This window comes from Gigantopelta aegis, chromosome 10, assembly GCF_016097555.1.
Source record: "Gigantopelta aegis isolate Gae_Host chromosome 10, Gae_host_genome, whole genome shotgun sequence".
In the NCBI taxonomy this organism is placed as follows: Eukaryota; Metazoa; Mollusca; class Gastropoda; order Neomphalida; family Peltospiridae; genus Gigantopelta; species Gigantopelta aegis.
In genome coordinates, this window is record NC_054708.1 from 61,177,343 (window position 1) to 61,184,421 (window position 7,079).

Here is a 7,079-nt window from a genome sequence, read left to right on the forward strand (position 1 = left end):
ACAAATACTTAAAAACGTATTTATATTTTAACTTTATAAGGCATCCATATTTCTAGATTTTCTTTTGTGCACAAACATTATTCCCAGAAAAGAATATGTTGGGGTGCCTGAACTCCTTATCTCGTAATAATGTTTGATATAATGAAACTATTTTACATACTTATTATATTATTAAAACATTCTTTTGGTTTGTTTATTTTTGAGTTATATGACTATTTATACATTAAGTGTACATTAAATTCTTCTTTAATAAAATAGCTGCAGATAATTATCTTAACCACAAAATGACAAAAATCAACCTAGAAACCCCCCCCCCCCCCCCCCCCCAAAATGAACAAGAAACACCGGAGAAATGTTAACCACTCTCGAGTGTATTATTATTTTTTTTTCAATTCCTCTCCTTTTATGTCTAAATGGTGCAGAGAAACGGATTAGTCATTATTTTAGATACGTCATCTTTCAAAATGGTGCAGAGAAACCGTTTGGGTGTGTGTGTGTGTGTGTGTGTGTGTGTGTGTGTGTGTGTGTTAGACATTTGTAGTTTTTGTAAGATGTTTTATGAATACTTTAACATCTGTTTAATCTTCCAAACATGTTCTGGGTATTAGTTTGATGAATTAATTTTTGAATTTCACATTACACTTTTTATTTTTCGTCTTCCATGTAATTTGCCAACTGACAGGCAATAGTGACCTCTGTCGCTGTTTGAAATTGTGTATTGTTTGTACATCCTCAAAGAAGATTCACCTTACGAAAGGTGACGGTTTTAAAATACCTAATTATAATTGTATTGGTTGCTATTATTCAAACGATCGCATGCGACACCATATTTGACCAATCAACGTCCATGTATTACGTGAACAATGCCCAAGTGCCCAATGCCCCCAAAAACAGCTAATGACTGAGAGACCAGACACGCTCAAATTCCAGGAGAAGACATCCCAACCAACAGCCGAAAGGTAAGGTACAAACACGCCTGTGTTGGACACACTCTTCGACAGATCTGCTCAAGATAGTGTTGTGGAAAAAATAGAGATATAGAATTTTAAATACACTTTCCGAATATTGACAGTTACATTGTACTTGAAAGTAAATTCCAAAGGTGTAATTAATTTGCGTTGCTTATACAACTTACTTGTAACTGTATTTTGAAACCTGAATACTTAAATATTTGTAGCTTTTACAAATTTCCATATTTTATCATCTTTTTTTAACCTTTGGTATTATTAATATCTGTGATATTAGTTCTACGATCGCACACAATATATTTAAATTTGTGTGCATCTTTGCGCATGTGTGTACACGCACGTGCGAATGTTTGTATAGTATTCATACCCGTGAGAGGGGATTTTGAATACTAATGGCTATTACGAGTTGTGTATTCGGTAATATAATGTTGCTATTACAGTGCATTATAAATGATAATTATTAACATCTTATTTCTTATCAAACCTGTAATAATTTATTCCAGACATTCTCTGACACACAATGACGTTCAGCAAGATTTTATTTTGGGGAGTGTTTATTGGCGTCCTTTGTCTGGCGTCTGCGAGTCCATTACAAGGTTTGTAACCGTTTATAACTCATTTACAATTTCAAAACATTTCTAAAAAATATATTTTATAGATAGCACTAAACCAAACAACATCCAGCTGGTTCAAAATTAGAAGTGAACTTTTGATAGCGCAGTTAATACTACCAGCCCCATCATTGGCGACAAATGTGAATGTTTTTTTGTGGGCAATAAATGTTTGCAATTTTATTTCACCCTATACCACTGAGTCAGGTATCCTTGTCCTGGGAACATTTATTTATGGGGTATATGGTCTTCTGTCCTGTCTACTTGTTGAATTATGTTTCAAATACTTATGAACTGTCAAACTGTCATCGGTGCTACGTTTAACTGAGGTGAATGCTCAGTGACACTTAACATCGGGGAGGGATCTAGCTCAGTCAGCAGATCGATCACCTGAAGTGTATGGGCAGAAGGATCAAACTCCGTTAATTGACCCATTGCCCCACGATTGGTATATCAAGGGCCATGACTGTTGGAAAGTATGTATAAATGATCCCTTGCTGCTATGGAGAAAAGTAGAGCTGCAGATTTCCTCTAAGACTATATGCCAGAATAATTATTAAATGTTTGACATCCAATAGCAGTGGTGTTAAACAAAATGAACATTAACTTCAAGCTTAAATCTGAGATCTGGAACTAGCCCGAGTACTCTGATGGTAAGAGAGCTAGACTGACATTTGAACAGTTATCAACGCTCTCTAACCCGAGTACTCTGACGGTAAGAGAGCTAGACTGACATTTGAACAGTTATCAACGCTCTCTAACCGTCCGATAACAATCTATTTAAATTCTGCGCAATTGCTGCCTACAAAACGGTAGTCAAAGATTCCCGCTCTAATACAACAACAATCCCTATGATTGACGTTAAATACCTTTACATCGATCGTTTTCGAGCTCCCTGATAAAACAAAGTTCACATATTAATCACTAATACACATACTACAGGAAGAAACCCGACAGCACCCCCTTTCAATAATGTTCCGGTTAAATACGTATTTGCTGACGGGTTAAACTTCACTTTATTCAAACACACACACACACACACACACACACACACACACACACACACACACGAGAGAGAGAGAGAGACACACACACACACACACACACACACACGAGAGAGAGAGAGAGAGAGACACACACACACACACACACACACACACACACACACACAGAGACAGACAGACATACAGAGGTTATTACCATTGTGTGTTTCGGTATCGTCAATATATAATATTAGGAATAAAAATTGTATTACGCGAGCCTCTGTATATGCTGCAACTATATAGCCCGAACACATTTATCCGTGTTTTCCCTTCCGCCCCCGTTTACGCACACGTTATCCGTCGTCCGTTGTCCGTTTTCTAGAAGATAGTTAGTACACCAAATCAATATGAAGCGCGATGACCACGGAGAGTATCGCAGACTTGTTCAAGAACTACAAATGGATGGATATAGATTCCACCAGTACAGAACAGTTTGCACAAATGTTATACTTAGTGGAGCCCCACATTGCTAAAGAAAATACTCACATTGGGGGATGCCATATCACCATATTTTTATATGTACTTTTTTAACATATCACCAAGTAAAAGACTTGCTATATGCATAGGGTAGATTTATTTATTTATTTAGTTAATTATTTTTAAAAATGTATAACGATGGCACTCGTTCTCTTTTTCCTTCAAATTATTAATTTTGTTTTATCAAATATAAAAGTCGGTAACGTCCCATTCATTCTGACCTGCATATCAGTGAAATCATCAATATTATGTTTCAACTTTGAAGTAAAACAACTATGATTTCAGTGGATATATCCAACTAAACATTATTTATACATTGAAATTATCACCTATAATGTTAACCCATTAAGAACTACATATATGTACATTTGTACTAACAAACCGGCCTCGGTGGCGTCGTGGTTAGGCCATCGGTCTACAGGCTTGTAGGTACTGGTTTCCGATCCCAGTCGAGGCATGGGATTTTTAATCCAGAAAGCGACTCCAAACCCTGAGTGAGTGATCCGCAAGGCTCAATGTGTAGGTGTAAACCACTTGCATTGACCAGTGATCCATAACTGGTTCAACAAAGGCCATGGTTTGTGCTATCCTGCCTGTGGGAAGAGCAAATAAAAGACCCCTTGCTGCCTGTCGTAAAAGAGTAGCCTATGTGGCGACAGCGGGTTTCCTCTGAACAGTGTCAGAATGACCATATGTTTGACGTCCAATAGCCGATGATAAGATAAAAAAAATCAATGTGCTCTAGTGGCGTTGTTAAATAAAACAAACTTTACATTTTTTTCATTGAATACCGTGACTTAACGTGTAGATGTATCCTGTGGAATAACCAGAGGCGGGGAACACCGAGCCAACCCTCACATTCTCCTTTTTTGTATTTCACATTATATACTGGGGTGGGGCTTGTTTGCCCCCTCCTCCCCCACCCTACAAAATTATGCCTAGGTCCGTGAATGTATTCACATTGGCCCAATGATTACAATTTACAATTTTACGATTTTGTAATATCTTATTAATTTTCTCCTTGTTTTTGTAATATCTTATTAATGTTTTCCTTGTTTTTGTAATATCTTATTAATTTTCTCCTTGTTTTTGTAATATCTTATTAATGTTTTCCTTGTTTTTGTAATATCTTATTAATTTTCTCCTTGTTTTTGTAATATCTTATTAATTTTCTCCTTGTTTAGTAATATCTTATTAACTTTCTCCTTGTTTTGTAATATCTTATTAATTTTCTCCTTGTTTTGTAATATCTTATTAATGTTTTCCTTGTTTTTGTAATATCTTATTAATTTTCTCCTTGTTTTGTAATATCTTATTAACTTTCTCCTTGTTTTGTAATATCTTATTAATTTTCTCCTTGTTTTGTAATATCTTATTAACTTTCTCCTTGTTTTGTAATATCTTATTAATGTTTTCCTTGTTTTTGTAATATGTTAATAATGTTTTCCTTGTTTTGTAATATCTTAGTAATTTTTTCCTTGTTTTTGTAATATCTTATGCATTTTTTCCTTGTTTTTGTAATTTCTTATTAATTTTTCAAACAAACCCAGGACAGTCTCTTTAAAGGCATATTGTCACAGACCACTGGCCTATTACATGGCCTAACAAAGTATTACTTAAAAATATATATATTTGATTTGTCCCTAAATGTACTTTATTCTACCATCTACGTAACCACCATACTCCACTTATTAATGATATTTTGTAAAAAAAAAAATAATTGAATTATGGCAATGGTCCATAATTCAAACACTAACATTGCCGAGAGGGTTGACATGGATTTCACTCCATCATGGTGTAGTTAATACAATAGCTAGGTTTGGTCTGTAAAAATTAATGTAATTTTGATTTATTATTAATTGTTAGAGAAATATGGTCCTTAAATCTGTGACAGTATGCCTTTAAGGTCTGAACGTGATCAAGCGTTCTAGTTATTAGTTAAAACTTAATGAAATTTGGTGCCCATTTCTTCATTCAGAGCGGGATTTAGCTCAGTCGGTTGAGTGCTCGCTTTAGGTGCTTAAGTCGCAGGATCGAACCACTGACTGGATTTTTTTTCTCGTTTCAACCAGTGGTCAAAGGCCGTGGTATGTGCTTTCCTGTCTCTGCGAAAGTGTATATAAAAAGATACCTTGTACCATTTGGAAAAACACAGCGGGTTTTCTCTCATGAATACGTGTCAGAATTACCAAATGTTTGACATCCAGTCGCCGATAATTAATTAATCAATGAGCTCTAGTGGTGTCGTTAATAAAAACAAACTTTTTAACTTTTCATTCCTTCCTCTAAATTGGGGCAGTCAATTTTTAAACATCTTGAACACACTTAGTGCAGATATATATCTAATGTGGTGCTTTGAAACAATGTTTTGGATATTGTCTTAATTTGACCTTTGCTCTGACCTAGACCTTGACCTCTAAAATTGGCTAGCCCCCTCTCATGTCGATCATGAATATTCACTGTGATAAAAATATCACCTTCAATTAAAGTCGGCACTCTTTTTAATTAACATGAAGAAAACCTTGACAGCCAAAACGTCACCCCCCCCCCCCCCCAACTTGCCCCTCCCCCCCAAAACCCACCCAAAAAACACACACAGAAACCCCCACAAAAAAAGACACCAACAAAACAACCCAAAACCAACAACAAACAAACCCCAAAAATCCCGAGTGTTGACTTTATTTATATATATCAACTTTTAGATAATAACAGTAATCAGAAATAGTCGTACAATAAACAATTTTCATTTTATTTAACAGAACACAGGAGGAATAAACGATTCATTGGTACCATGGGGTGTGCAGTATTCAACGCTTTGAAAAAGTGCACTACTTGGCTTGACGAATGCCCCAAAGCTGTATGTCATGGTTTGGAAATATTGTGCTTTCTACCAAACCATTTTACGAGTATCTTCACTGATGCGTGCAAGCCGGAGTACATTGAAACAGCGAGGAAACTTCTGGGAATTGACAGCAGTAGAAAGCCTCTCTGAGGATAATCAGACCCATCAGGAAAACTCCGAAATCTCTCAATTCGAGAATCAACCAGGCTAGTCTCCACAATGACGAACTCCAACAGTAAAAGATTGTTGTCAAATAATAAAAAGAAAGAAATATTTTTAAAAATCACTAACAGTCTAAATTATTAACATTTCAAAGATATTTTCGAAAACATTTATAGTGGCTAATGAAACTGACAGACTCCGCTAGTACAATATTATTGTTTTAAAAGTCGTGGACTTGTTTCAATTTAGCTGAGACTGTCAAAGAAAGCTGTTAACTTAAGAGTCAAATTAAATAAACATGTTGAGAAAGACTGGTTTAATATTTTTGGAATGATACATAGAAATCAATTCTGTAATATTAACTTGAGTGTGACAGTGGCCAAGGCCGGCACCTGCGCCCATGATAGGCGTGCGCTACAACAGCTTGCTCTGAATGTGCACGTAAATCCGTACCTGACCTGTCCCCTCTTTAACTGCCATGTAAAAAATAGCATTTCAAATTATTTTCTCCTTTTTTTCACTGGAAACACCCACACCCATTTATGTCCCGGGTGAAATAATTTTCACTTGTCGCGAGCTTTAGCTCTACAATCATAATAGCTCTAAAATCAACATGGGTAAGAATAATTATTACAGACGATACAAAATGGAGCACAATATCCCAGGTCTCAACAGGTATGTCTGTTAAGAAACTTACAATCTACCGTGATAATTTTATTAAACGTAAAAAAGTGAAAATCTCAAATATATTTTGGAAAGATGTTTTACTTAGCTATGAAGAAATTCAAGCAAAACAATCCCCAATGCGTTGATGATATATTAGGAGTTAACATATAGTACAACAGCAAGATACTTTGATCACAAGCCTTTTGTATACAAAATGTATGTAGAAACTTCAAAGGAGGATATTGTTTACTTAATGATCGATCTATGCGATGAACAAGGGAATTTAATAACATATAAAAGTTTTCAAAAT

At 35.4% G+C, this 7,079-nt stretch overlaps 1 long non-coding RNA gene across 1 annotated transcript; it reads left to right on the top strand.

The window, feature by feature from the left end:
* Positions 1 to 460: 460 nt before the first annotated feature.
* LOC121382614 lies at positions 461 to 6,414 on the top strand. Its single transcript, XR_005959191.1, has 2 exons — positions 461 to 1,564; positions 5,859 to 6,414. It is a non-coding gene; the product is annotated as an uncharacterized LOC121382614 (long non-coding RNA).
* The last annotated feature ends 665 nt before the right edge of the window (positions 6,415 to 7,079 follow it).